Raw genomic sequence first — 16,018 nt, 5'->3', positions numbered from 1 at the left:
TTTAATTTCCTTATATGATAATAATTAATTATTTTGGTAATTATCTTCAAAGAAATCAAGATAAATCAAATAAAGATAATTAGAATATTAATTGTTAATTGGAATTATTTGTTATTTGATCCTTCATGTTTTAAATGTTTAAAACCTACCCTAAAGTTTTGAAATTTATATTTGTGATTAAAGTTTTAATTTAGACAACTTAAATTTCAAACCCTAGATTTTGAAAAGTTTAAAATGCAACCCTATACTTATATAATATTACTAGAATAATATATATATGTATAACTAAATGCTAGTCTTACCACTAGTAGGCCTCATTCACGAAGCCGATCTATAAGGTGGGTATAAGGTTGCGGCCTATAAAATGGCGCTTAATGGGTGTACACTCACACCCACCGCTTGCTTGATTGGTGGAGGGTCGTTAGCCGAACGGGTAGGATAGGGCAAACCTCATCCTCTCATTAAAAGTATAATAAGAAATACGAAGTAACTAAACTTTCCTTTTAAAATTTCCCAATCTTAGTTACTTTAGGAAAAGTGAATTGATGCAATCCCATGAAATTACACTTTGCACCTTGCTAAGATGTTAGTGGAGCGTGTGTGGTTTACCGGCACACTAATTGGTTCTAAGCGAAGGTGGCAAAGGGTGATTCATTGTTTATCATAGTTCGATGGAGCGTGTGTGGTTTACCGGCACATCGAATAAGTGATCGTTACAATGAAGGCACCATGTGAATTTGCATGGTAATTCACACTCGCTTTGTAATCCTCGGCATCCCAGTCACAAACAAGAGGGGCATATCGAGATTTAAACATGCCATTGAATAGTTCAATGAATCTCATCCGAACCTAGGAATTCTCAAAAACACTTAGGACTAAAAGTTTAAGTTTTGTGATGGAGAATTAGTGAATCGTCATTCACTTACCTTCAATTTATTTGCATGTTAGATTACGGCATCCCTTTTCTAGTATGTAAATGTTATTGTTGGATCCTAGCCCTAATTTTTCTTATTGGGTGATAATTAGGGATTCTTGTTCTAATCTATCTTTGTCCTTTCTATAGATGTCAAACGCAAACAACGCTGCTGCTAGTTCTTTCACGTTGATGAGCCTTTGCCAAAAGGTCACCTTCGATGGAACGAACTTTGGCGAATGGATAAGATACATTCGCACCATTGCTCGCTATGAGGATAAAGAGTATGTCCTCGACGAGAAGCTCGAGAAAATCAACCCCGAAGTTGCTACTCCCGCCGAAATCACCGCCTTTGAAACCCATGAGCGAGATGCAACGAAAGTACATTGCATCATGATCGCCACCATGAACTCCGAATTCCAAAAGTCCTACGAGGACATGTATCCATACGAGATGCATCAAGACTTGTTAGAGAGGTACCACCAAAACGCGAGACAAGAGCGTTACGAGATCTTCACTAACATGATTTCCGCCAAGATGGGTCATGGAGAATCTCTTACCGTGCACTTGCAAAAGATGCAAAGGTATGTCGACCGCCTTCGCAAGTTAAATGTTGACTTCGGCGAAGACTTGGCGATCGATATGGTGCTTCACTCTTTGCCTCCGATGTATAATCAATTTAGGATGACCTACCACATGAACAAAGAGGAGGTCACTCTAAGTAAACTCCAAGGTCTCTTGAGGGTTGCTGAGAGTAATTTCAAGGACAAGTCTGTTGCACCAACTCCCAATCCATCCGCTGCTCCTGTCTTGGCTATTGGTCAAGGGAAGGGAAAGAAGAGGAAAGCTTCTTCAAATAACTATTGAACGGTGAAAGCCCGAGATGGTTCCTCTTCTAGTGGGACCAAAGTTGATCCCTCTAAGCCCTGCTCTAACCCAAAGGAGGCAGAGTGCCACCACTGCCACAAGATAGGACATTGGAAGAGAAGCTGCCCGGATTACCTGCAAGCCATCAAGGAAGGAAAGATCAAGCCATCTTTCGCAGGTATATATGCAATCAAATCTAACGATTCTAATCATGCTATTTCTTGGGTTCTTGACACCGGTTGTGGTTATCACATTTGTTCTAATGTGCAGGGACTAAGAAGAAGTAGGGATGTGGAGCAAGGAAGGATCAATCTAATCATGGGGAACAGAAGATCGTCGCCTGTGACCAAGATTGGAGTGTATTCTTTAGTGCTTAAGAATAGTTTAGTTTTGGATTTGAACAATTGTTGCTATTCGCCAGAAATGGCTAGAAACATCATTTCATTTCATGGTTTATATAGACAAGGATTTAGATTTTCTTTTAATAATGAGAATGGTTCTATTTTGGCTTATCTAAATGGTGTCTTTTACTTTGAAGCTATACCATGTAATGGAATATATGAAACTGTAATGATTGTTGATAACTTAGGAAATGATGTTTTGAATATTGATTCTTCCACTAGTATGGATAAAGCATCCTTGTGGCATTGTCGTCTTGGACATGTCAACAAGAAACGCATAGCCCAATTCCAAAAGGATGGAGTGTTGGAGTCATTCGACCTTAGGGAAGATGACACATGCGAGTCTTGTTTACTTGGAAAGATGACTAAGTCACCCTTCACGAGTACTTGTGAAAGGGGTGAGGAACTATTAGACCTAATACATACCGATGTATGTGGACCTTTTAGATCAACCACGAAGGATGGGAACCGCTTCTATGTGACTTTTACCGATGATTATAGTAGATATGGGTATATCTATCTAATCAAGCAAAAGTCAGAAACCTTTGAAAAGTTCAAAGAGTTCAAGAATGAAGTGGAGAATCAATTGGGCAGGAAAATCAAGATGCTTCGATCCGATCGAGGAGGAGAGTACCTAAGTCTTGAATTCCACGATTATCTCAAGGAGTGTGGAATAGTTTCGCAATTGACGTCTCCTAGGACACCGCAGTTGAATGGTGTGGCAGAAAGGCGTAATCGAACCTTATTGGATATGGTTCGCTCTATGATGAGTCGTGCTTCACTACCTATCTTCTTTTGGGGGTATGCCTTAGAGACTGCCGCCCATATCCTTAACAGAGTCCCTACTAAGAAGGTTGCCAAAACACCTCACGAGATGTGGACGGGGAAAGCTCCCTCGTTGGCACATATCAAGGTTTGGGGTTGCGAGGTTTTCGTAAGACGAGATACTCACGACAAGCTTGAACCTCGAAGTGAGCGATGTATTTTCATCGGCTACCCGCAAACTTCCTTTGGATATCTCTTCTATAGACCGAAAGATAATGTTATCTTTGTTGCGAGGAGAGGAGTTTTCCGAGAGCGAGAACTCATAAGCCAAGGAGACAGTGGGAGGCAAATCGAACTTGAAGAGATTCAAGAGTCGATAGATGAAGGAACCTCTACCGCTGGCATTCAACCCGAGGAGGAAACTCCGGTTGAACCGATTAACGAATCCTTACCTCTTAGACGTTCCGATAGAGTTAGAGTTCATCCCTAGTTTTATGGTTTTCATATCACTACCGAAGGGGACACGTATATTAGTGATGGTACACTAGTAAATCTTGATGAACCTAATAGCTATAAGGAAGCCATGGCAGGCCCGGAGTCTGCAAAATGGAAAGAGGCGATGGATAGCGAGATCCAATCCATGTACGATAACCAAGTTTGGAATTTGGTTGATTACGTGCCCGAACGCAAGACCGTAGGGTGCAAGTGGATCTTCAAGAAGAAGACCGACGTGGATGGGAACGTACACACATATAAAGCGCGATTGGTTGCGAAGGGCTTTACTCAAACTCCCGGAGTTGACTATGATGAGACCTTCTCACCAGTTGCGAAGATTAAATCTATTAGAGTGATGCTAGCAATTGCCGCATTTCATGATTATGAGATTTGGCAAATGGATGTCAAGACCGCTTTCCTTAACGGAAAGTTGGCTGAGGATGTTTACATGGCTCAGCCAGAGGGGTTTATGGATCCAAATCATCCGAATAGAGTGTGTAAGCTTGAGAAGTCCATTTATGGACTTAAGCAAGCGTCTCGCAGATGGAATCTTTGCTTCGATGAGAAAGTCAAAGAGTTTGGATTTGTACGAAGCGAAGACGAATCTTGTGTATATGTCAAAGCCAGTGGGAGTATAATAAGCTTCCTCGTTCTATATGTCGATGACATATTACTCATAGGAAACGACATCCCGACTCTGCAGGAGGTTAAGTCCTGGCTCGGGAAGTGCTTCGCTATGAAGGACCTCGGAGAGGCTTCTTACATTTTGGGAATAAGGATAGTAAGAGAAAGAAGTAAGAGACTAATTGGACTTAGTCAGAATACTTACTTGGAGAAGGTACTAAAACGTTTTAGTATGGAAAACTCAAAGAAGGGAGAACTACCGATACAAGGAAATGCCAAGTTGAGTAAGACTCAAAGTCCGAGTACCGAAGCTGAGATAGCAGAAATGAGCCGAGTACCAAACGCTTCCGCAGTTGGCTCAATCATGTATGCTATGACTTGTACTCGCCCTGATGTAGCCTTCGCTTTGAGCATGGTTATCAGATATCAAGGGAACCCTGGCAAAGCACATTGGATTGCGGTGAAGAACATCCTTAAGTACCTTCGGAGGACGAAAGAATGGTTCTTAGTCCTTGGAGGGAGTGATGACTTAAAGGTGCGAGGGTATAGTGACGCCAGCTTTCAGACCGACAGGGACAACTACCGTTCGCAGTCGGGCTGGGTCTTTACCCTAAATAGAGGAGCAGTGACATGGAAAAGTTCCAAGCAAGAAACCGTAGCTGATTCAACGTGTGAATCAGAGTACATCGCAGCGAGCGAAGCGTCGAAGGAGGCAATATGGCTGAAGAACTTCATCGGTGATCTTGGAGTTGTGCCGGCCATAAAGGAGCCCATGGAGATTTTCTGTGATAACGAAGGTGCGGTTGCCTTGACCAAGGAACCGAGGGATCATGGTAGATCTTGACATATCGACAGAAAATATCACTTCATTAGACATCGTGTAGAAGAAGGACAACTCGTAGTGAAGAGGATATCATCAGAAGATAACCCAGCAGATCCGCTTACGAAGGGACTGAGTAGGGTTAAGCACTTGCAGCATGCTAGGAGTATTGGGCTGAAGGATGATATTAGCATAGATTAGATAGTATTAGAAACGTATAATAGATAAATGTAATTGACATTTGATGATTAAATAAAGGAGTTTTATTTATGAGTAAAGTTACTGTCACATGTTAGTTGTTTAACTATTGTTTCACTTTGCATGTTTTGACTTCCAGAATAATTGAGTTTATTAGGAATAATCGAATTATTCAAATGGTCCACAATCGTTCATATGTTTGGAGTAGATATGAATGAAGATTGTCATGAATTGTTGTGTAGAATGTCTAAATGGTGTTAGACATAGCAAGGGTTGCTGCAACGTTCATGAGTGCTTATGAACTGGTTTTGAGCATTGGAATAAACCCGCGCTTGCTGGAATCACCTTATGGAATACGATATAAAAGGTGATCGCAAGACGATAATATCATATGGTCTTAAAACCTAGATATATGGTTTATTATTGGTTAATTGATTGTGCATTGATAATGCGAAAACGCATCAGTAACTTGATGTTATAAAACGCATTGTTGTGTATAGTTGGTTAATGAATAAGTAAATGCATATAAGTCGAAGTTTATCTGTAGATTTTATCCTATGAGGATAGAAGAGATATCTTGGCCACTCGATGATTTGATTTGACTTATGTGCCGGGCCCGGTCAGAACTGAATTGATGTGTTCGATTAAGTTCTATGTCAAATAAATCGGAGATTGAGAAATCTAAATGCTAGACTAACCATTCCATAGGATTGTCAGCATGATATCTAACAGAGGACTGTACGATCCCTTATCTAAAGGACAAGATTGATTAGATCAGAGTTGACAGCATCTTTGAGAGCTACGATTGCAAACCGTATTGTACTTGTATAGTTACTAGACTTATCCAAGTGGGAGACTGTTGGAATAGTGTCTAAGGCTATAACTATATCCGGTTGTGCATGGTCCTTTTGGGTTGCCTTCACCATAGCAACTTGAAGGATGATTTGTTAAGAGAGAGTAAATATTATAAGGGATAATATTTAGCTATTTGATTAATATAAGTCATAAATTAATTGGTATTAATTTGGTGACTTAAAGAGATTAATTAAATGAGAGGGTGTAAACTGTCAATTGTTTGATAGTTAGACTTTAGACTATAAATCCATTAGGATACACCTTGGACGGATTCTAAGAGCTTTAGGATAGTTCAAAATCGTCCATAGGGTTATCTATGGAATGGATTTGGATAGCCTTAAGAGAAGATTATCCAATTAGGGTTTAGGGTGAAACCCTTAAGGAGTCTGATAGGATAAATAGACCCTATGGATGTGGGAGTTCGACACACAACCTTAAGCAAGGAACCTCTGGTCGAATTCCTCCCCTCTCCTCTCTCCTAAATCATCTTGCTTGCTATTGGTGTTTGTAAGCCATTAGAGGAGTGACAATTGTGACTCTAGAAGCTCCAAGACAAACAAGATCAACAAGGGATTCAAAGGTATGATTCTAGATCTGTTTTAATATTGTTATTTAGCCCAATTAGCCATTAGAAGTCTTGGATTCAAAAACATGTTTATTAGAAAGCCTAGATCCAAGCATTAGGGTTTTGCATGTGCACATAGGAAAGTTCTTATGGCTAAATCCCAACAGATTCTTAGGGTAGATCCTTAAGAATATAGAAGATCATGGGGATGAGAAATTGGGTTAATTGTTTTATGGTTAAACATAATAATTATATTGCAGTCGGTTGAAAATCCTATGTACTCACCAGATTTTCCAACCTGAGCCACTCAGTTTATTGTATCATAGGTAGCGGTATGAAAGATACATTTTCCAGAGAGATTCAAAGGAGTATTAGGCCAATGGTTTAATTATTACAAGGCTTGTAATATTTTGTTACGCTTATGTTTCTGTACTGATGATGACATCCCAATGTTTTAAAATAAATAAATGTATTTCTTCCGAAATGCTTTGATAATATCATTATCTTGTTTTCTAGGAACCTATTCCGCAATATTATTCATAAAAAAAGATACTCTGATTTTTAAATAAGCGTAAATAAATAAGTCTTTTCTGGCCGTAAAATTGGGGATGTCACAAATATTACCTTCCACACCTATCCATACTTTCCATAGGAATCATCTTGAGTCCTTTAAGTCACATACTCATGATAGTAATCTAGTACACATTAAACATCAGACCACCTACACTAAAGCACTTCCTAGGATCCACACCCCACCCAACCATCAGTTTCTGAAAGACCCATATTAATATTAGCTAACTACTTCATTAATACAATTACATTCAACAAAACTTCAATAATCTTTTCATTAAATCATGCAACCCTACAATGATTAGACTCATACGAGAGTTGCACAATAGGGTCGAATCAATCATTCTAAACTTATTTAAATTGTACCATGTAACTTAACATATTCATTTAACAATTAACTCACATAAATATGAGTCCTACAAATCGCAAGCAAACAAAATTAGAGCAGTGAAAACAACTGACAATAATACATCATAAAAATCATGGAAATCCTTACACATAATTCCCGACCACTTGGCCCACGTATCTAGGATACACATACATCCTATATCCAATATCTAAAGAGTAACTAATAAATTCTTACCTGTTGTCTTACGAACAACCCCACTCGCTCATGAAACTTCCACTAACCCTGCCGTCACTTTGTGTATGCTAAGCATACATAACACTAGATTCCATTGACAATCGAATAACTGAATCTACCGTAAGTCTACAACCATATAAGGAACACGAAATAAGGCTAAGTCAATCATTCTCAGACTATAAAATCCTAGTTATGTAAGACTATGATTCACACATTAAGCAACCACATTAATAATGGTAGTTTCATATAAAATATCAAGAAATCCTCTAGGCTATAAGGGATCATATATCATGCAACTCTAGCCTACCAACTAGCATGCAATTATATCATATTGTGAATACACAAAACAGGTGTAGTTATCTTGGGGAATACCTTCTTTGGTTGCGGCTGATGTACATATCACATCCTATCCATTGATCATTTTAGAGTTAATTTTGAAAATTATTTTGTAGATCCATAGTTTGAGTCTAGAATCACACGAGTGTTCATTGAATTCTATCAAACCAGAGCTTTGATACCAACTTGTAACATCCCAAAAATCATGATAAAAATTTTCATTTTTTAAAAATCATTTTATAATCCATAAGTCATACAAAGAATTATTTTCAAAACATAGTCATCAAATGGGAGTATCCAAAAACAGCATTCAACATAAATCCAAGGATGATGTGTACGATCACGTGTTCGCCTTGTCCATATCATCTGATATACTTGAAACCATGAAATAAACAAGTGTAAGCCAAAACTTAGTGAGTTCCCCCAAAATACCTCACACAACAAAATACATACAATGCACGCAAACAAGGCCTACAACATAAGGTTGGACCGCTACCAAGCCTTCAACTATAAGTTGGACCGCTCTTGATCCTACATCATAAGATGGACCACTTCGTTGGGCCTGCGGTATCAACTGGACCGCCCCCTTAGGCCTACATTATTAACTGGACAACCCCTGAGGCCAACAATATCAGTAGGATTGTTCGAGTATTTTGGCCTTAAGCACAAAGCAATACTGCCTTAACCCACCCATAATATGTTGACACATACACAAAAATAAATAACCAACAAGCATAGGAAGTCATACAGATCTACCAATCTAACAGATCACTATAGCATAGCAACATCCTATACATAATGATATTAACACAATCCAGTGGGCCAGCATCGGTGCCATTTACCCACAAGTACATTGAGGAAAACTCACCTCATTACTAAAGACAAGGTAGACCATGCACTCGAGCCGACGATATCAAGCCTCCTCTTGCTAAGCATATCCATAATAAAAGCCTAATTAACAATCAAGCAAATGACTGGCCCACGATTGTTCTAGGCTCATAATTAAACCTCATTTGGGGAAAACACCATTTCTCACTTCCAATACTAAGTCCAATGGTCAAACCAGCCAAATCTTAATGGTTAACCTCAAGTTGACTTATTCCTAGCATAGAGCTACAACATGCATAACTAGACTGTGCCCCGTACAATGCACCTAATCCTAAAAACTTCTATTAAGCTCTTAATATAGCTAATCAAACCCCCAAACTCCTAGATCTTATCTAGATGAATATCTTAATGGATAAAATCTTTGGCTTTATTTATTTGCATGATCACAAAGAGCACAAAATCAATACCTTGGTCCATAAAGTTATCTATTGCTCAAGAACTAATGCATGGATGGATGGGAGTGTCTAAACTCTTATTTTAATGACTATGTTTCCTTAAAACATCATAAGGAGGCATTCAAATAGTCTGGAGTAACCCATACTCTCAAGGACCAATATTATGAGACAAAAAGCATAAAACCCATGCTAATTAGTTCTAGTACCTGGATATGCAAAGCTTGGAGCTCACATTTGTTTCTCCAACATACTCCTTCTTCACGAATTCACATAAAAACCATACTAATGGTTGCAAATATCACCATTGATGGCTTGTGTTTTGAAAAGAACGATTTGAGGCGATGGAGGTTGGTAATGGTAAGGGTTCCAAGAAGTTAGAGCACTTCAATAGGGCCCAAAACCTTAGGATTAGGGTTTTGGACAACAACAATTATGTCATGCATAACCTAAGTTACGCCATTCGTCACCTATTAAAAACGAACATTCCGAAAACTACGCCCTACTTATGGAAAAAAAACCCAATTTTCCAATTTAACTTCAAACACCCGTAACTTCTTCATTTCAACTCTGTTTTTGACATTCCTTATATGCACAGACAGGTGTAGACGAGCCCCACAATCTTATCTAATTGCTTTTGACCAAAACCATATCGAACTAAAATCCTTAATTCATGAAAGAATCCCCAAGACATCACCTTTCCAACATTACCCTTTGCTTCAAGGCACAAATCAATGGCTTTAATCACTTAATCCAACATTGCTAATATTCGAAAAGGGCCTAAACTGTATTCCTTTTAAGCTCAAAACCATCACTTGATCAAATTTTGGCCTAGCATCTCGAAATTAAAATATTACTAAAACGAGGTGTTACAAAAAAACATAATATAGAAACCTATGCAATCACCAAGTGAATACATTTCCCAAAACTGATCCCTTACCCAAACCCCAAGTTTGAAGCTATAACTAGAGGAAAACCAATAGGATTAAAATTATAAAGATGCACACAATAAAAGCCTCAAACTCATACAAATAAACCTAACACAATGTGCCCAACACAAAAATGAACCTAGAGCCAATTACGTATTGCAAACATATATAAAACAGCCTGAATATTGCCTACACGTGAAAAAAAAAAATGCTAAACACATTATGTATTAAACTAAGATTGTGACCACCAAAGACACAAAATAATGATATTAAGCAGGCCCTAACCCGATCCCCCCCCCCCCCCAATTTTGCATAATTGAGCTGCAAGTTAAGGTATCTGAACTGATATTGTTGAAATATCTTTTGACACTAACATTAAATTAATTACAAAATTGTTTCTCAAGACAGTTTCCCTACCCACATGACTACTAAGCAAGGAGATGATTTCTGTTCTTACAAAACCTTTATTTTATCATCGAATGAATATCTTATGAAAATGAAATTGAATTATCATCATATTTTACATAAATCAAAACATTATATATGTCACTATTCTCCAGTCACTAGTATAGAAAGCATTTGTTGATGAAGTTAAAATGATTAATTGATGCGGGTGTTGAACCGCATGAAAAAATACCCTTATGTAATGGTGCAGTTACAAAACCGTATCAAAAATAGCCATAACCGCACAAAAAAATAGCCAAAATCGCACAAAAAATAGCCAAAACCGACTCAAAAAATAGCTAGCTAAAATCGCACCAATTAACAGGTTCGTGGTTGATGCACACCACACTACTTATGAAGCTTCATTTTCTTGTATTTAGGTATTTTCGGTGAGTATTTTTCAATAAATGGTTCAATCATAATATCTTAATCTAGTTTTTGAACTTTCTACCTATGATTCCATCAACTTCACTTTCCTCAACTGCAACTCCATTAGAGGTTCCAATTATTCGTTCTTTGATTTTAGTTTCTCCAAAAAGTGTGGTTTCCATATTTGCAATTTTGTTTCTCAACCAACTAAAATTTTGTTATTAGGAAATCACATTTCATCGATGTTGTTTTCAATTTCTTTTTCGACAACATCTTAAACCTCACTCTGCAAAAACTAATACCGACTCATGGAAAGTCACTGAAACTACATCATAAGTCTTTGGATCCCTTCATGTAGATATATCATGGAAGAAGAAGCATTGCAGAGATTCAGAATAAGAAAACATCATTAAAATTTAAATATGACATCAATTTACAATTAATAAGAGAAAAATGGAGTCTCAAATGCCATTAATGAAAAGAAGATAAATAATGAACATACCTCACATGCATTTTCAAGCATGGAATCGACAAATATATAATTATGAGAAGAGGATGCAAATTTTGAGGGAAATTTAGAGGGATCTCGGCATCTCGCCCAAAATGAAAAATTCGAATGAAATTTTTAGAGGAAAGATTAATTGTGCGGTTCAATGTTTTTAGTGCGAATTGTTTTTTGGTGAGTTCAATGTTTTTAGTGCAGATTTTTTTTTTTTTTTGACAGTTGTAATTGTTTTTTGGTGCGGTTCCACATGAATTTTAGGTGCGGTTTTGGGAAACCGCATCAGAAAATTCTTTAATAGTCTGATTTTGGGAAACCACACTAACAAAGTTATTTTATGGTGTGATCCTCTTATTTTTTGATGTTATAGATATTTAATAAGACGGTTTATAAAAAAGACCGCATCAAAAAATAAAAACCACTCACACTAGTAAATGACTTGTGTACTAGTGAGTCTTCCAAGATTCATCTTCAAGAAAAGTCAAGTTGAAGAATATCATTTTTTTTTCTTGATGAAGGTGTTGTTAACCCCGGTGATATATCTCTAAATATCTCCATCGATTCTTTTTAATTAAATATCAAAAAATTAGAAATTATTGTATCATTGGTGCAAGGCTTCAAATCTTATCTAAAACTTTTACAGCTCAATCTTAGTATGGATGTCGCTTGCTTCTTTTTGTGGGAAGGTCAACCAATTGATGGCGGACAAAAAAAACATCAACCATAGATTCTCTTGTTGGTCTCTGGGTAGAAACATTTAGCAATACCTTTAGACCTAATACTTATTTGTTACTCTCTTCAGAGTTAGACTTATGGGGGTGTATAGAGATGAAAAGTGTTTGCAGTCAGTTGCCTATGGTAACAATACATGGAATTCCATTAGGAAACGTTCTTACTCATGGTGGTGGTGTTAGAGTAGGAATCACTTAGGAACAATATTTATCCAACACCTACATCGGGCAACTATTTTTAGTTTTAGATATGTATGACTATGGTGTTGTTTGTATTTTTGAAGCGAAAATGTCTGAAGTTTGCGAACCGTCTCTGCAACCCTCTGTAGCAGAAAATGAGGACAAAACGGATGGAACATTTAATAAAAAGCCTATTTTTTTTTTAACCTTTACAGACTGCTGTAATAAGTTAAAATAAAGTGTGGATATGTTTGAAACACAGGGTCTTGTGTTGCGGCACGCAACACACGCAAAACAATTTTTAAATCAAAAGTATTCTGAAAAACAAACAATTGCGAAGGGCCAAGTGTTTCGTGTGTGCTGCGTGACGCAACACTAAATAGTCAGAAGTGGTTTTTTTTTAAAAAAAAAAAAACCACCTATATCAATGACTTCAGCGTTATGATGATAATGACATAAATAAGTATACTGACGAAGATTGTGAAATCCGAATGTTTTTGATCAACTTTTTTTTATTTTAAATATGTGTGTATCAATATTTTTTGTTTTAGATCGGTTAAGAATTTGAAACGACATTATTAGATTCTTCTTCCTCCGTAGACATTCAAGTACTCCTATAATTAGTCTATCGAAGATGATTTGTTGATGAAAGTTTTTTTTTTTTGGAAAGGGAACTTCCCTAACGAGGGTTTCCGGGCCAGCTTTCGCGCACCGACTAATCCCCCGCTGCAAACATAAAGCTTTGCCTCATGCCCTGGAGTCACTGCAGGCGAACCTCCATGGCCACAAGGGCTGAGTGATGCCAGGATTTGAACATGGGTCAATAGGTTATCCACCATATCTTCCACATGCCTTACCAAATCACCACAACCCAAGTGGTTTTGTTGATGAAAGTTAATCATCGAACCTAGGGTGCTGAGATGATAATTTTTTTAAAATTTTTTTACTGGAACAAAGTACAAGTAGGGTGTGTTAGGATGTTAATTTCGTCATATATGGAAATTTTGATGCATTTAATTTCAAATGAATTATACAGTTAGTTTCAACTAAATTACGTATTTATCCTTTAGGTAACGTTTGACAGATGGATCAGATGATGAAACAGGATTGGACAAAACAAAACAATTTATTTATATATCATTTGCTAAGAGTGGAGCAGAACAGATAACAAGAACAAGACATTAACTTGATAATATTGCCCTTCTACCACTACTAGAAAAAAGGCCTTTTACGACGCTCATTGCGCGTCATAAAACGCTCAGACGACGCGTAAATGCGCGTCAAGGAAGGCCCTGTCATAACGAGAGACGACGCGCATTTAACACGCGCATTTATGACACGCAATGCGTATCATTAAAACCGTTGTCAAGAAAGGCCATGTTATAAACGAATATGACACACATTTTTGCGTATCGTAAATTTATTAATTTTTAAAATTTTAAATTAAATTTGCATTTAATGACTCATAATAGAAATAAAATACCATATGCAAAAAATACAATCCATTGCATAAAATTTAATTTCATACAATTCTATTTCTTACAATATATAAATTTTCATTCATCTAATCTACTCTGTGTTTCATACAAAAAGTCTATTTCATGCGGCTTCTTCCATTTCCTTTATTTAGTAGCTTCCATCATTAGTAGTACAACTAACAATTCAAATGAAGAATGCAACACTTGCATTTGCAGCATTTTATCTCTTTTAGCTTGAGTTTTCTTTTCCTCTTCTAACTCCATAAGATAAGAAATATTCCCTCATCTCATCAACAAATCAAATTTACAACACAATATCAACACAATATTCCCCTGCATCCATTTATCTCACTTATATTATTCCATTTTAAAATAAGAGATTAATAATAAATTTAAAATAATGTACAAAAGAAAAATATGAATATTGGTTATTATATTTAAACCTTCCATACTTTGAAATATATTAATTGTGTTGATGGCAATGCACTTGTTGTTTGTTGTGTGAGACAAACATTAGTTGTATTGTATTTCACACCACCAGTTTGCATGAAATAGATAAAAAAAATGACACACCTACAAAAAGAATGAAATTTGTCAATTAATTTGTAATTTTTAAGTTACTTTGTTTCTAATAACATTAGTAAGGGTACAATTATGGAAGAGATGCATAAAAATCCCTTTAATTAAGCAAAAAAAAGTACACATATGTGTATATGAATGTAGATATATGTATAATTATATGTATGTATGTATAGAGAGATGAAACAGGTACTCACGAACAATTAGAATAGACAGAGAAGCGTGCATACAACATAGCATCAGTAACCTCAGGGCTAAGATCACCAACAAATATGTTATAATGACCTGAAAAGGAAGAAAGTAATAATGTCATGAGGAAATTAAGAATGTAGAAAAGAATATGGGTATATAAATTATTCCAAAAAGGGTATTAAGTCCTATACCTGATGTGTCCTCCCTTTGTATAGTGACATATGCCCAATTAACTTTGATAGGTTGTCCAAATCCTAAGCGAAGCATTACGCTGAAAGAACCTGCTGTGTTTGATCCAAAATTATATCTCAGCAACATGACTATTTGTTGCTCCTATTCACATTCATATTCATATCATATTATCAGATTAAACATATCATTTCTTTACTCAAATCCCAATGATTGATTACCATACCTTAAGTTGCTTCGCCACATCTCTAGCACATGATCCCGAAACTTCAATCCACGTTTTTGAGAATAGAGATAAAGCAGAAGCTGTCAGCATGAACACCAAGTACAAAAGAGCATGAAATACTCAAAACTCAAAACAAACAAAAACAATAACACGACTAAATTATATGCTTTACACAAAATCACAACTTCATTCCAAATCTTCAAATTATCCCAATGTTATTATTTCATTTGGTGCTTTACTCAAAAAAATTGCTAGTTTAGTCCGAATTTTCAAGTCATTTTATATGGTTGGTATCCGCAACAAAATGCAAACATAAGGATAACATTAAAATTTTGGACCAAGCACAATGATCATATTTCTAATTTAGTCTTAATTATAAATAATATCACATTTACCTTGAAGGTGCAGTGACATAGTAAGCGATGCCACCAACAGGGACAGATTGTCCAGAGTATTCAGACTCCTTCCACTTTCCCAATAGATCAACCAAGAAATTTCTACTGTATTTTCTGTGTAATAACTACCAATCAAGCAAATAATATAAGCAACACAAATAAAGAAAATAATTCAAATATAAATATAATTATATGGGTGCCTGAAAGATGAAATAGAGGTTGGAAACAAGTGCAGAATGAAGAATGAAGGCTACTCCATCAAGATTCTCCATCCTGAAGATTGAAAAAGTTGTTAAACTTTTCATCTGATATCTAAAAGATAAGAAGATAGATGTATCCTGGCATTCGGGTCTGCACCAGCAGCTACCAGTGAAACGCCAGGTCATCATGGGGACATGACAATGATGACTCAGACTGTTCCAGTGTCCCAGGAAGTGAGATGCCAGGTCAGCAGTGGTGGTTCTTCTGGGACTGGGACTACTTCGAATTTAAGAGATTCCATTCCAAAGCTGTTTGCATCTTTCAAGTCTCA

The sequence above is a fragment of the Lactuca saligna genome, chromosome 1 (assembly GCF_052625555.1).
Source record: "Lactuca saligna cultivar CGN05327 chromosome 1, ASM5262555v1, whole genome shotgun sequence".
In the NCBI taxonomy this organism is placed as follows: Eukaryota; Viridiplantae; Streptophyta; class Magnoliopsida; order Asterales; family Asteraceae; genus Lactuca; species Lactuca saligna.
This window is presented reverse-complemented; position numbering follows the sequence as displayed.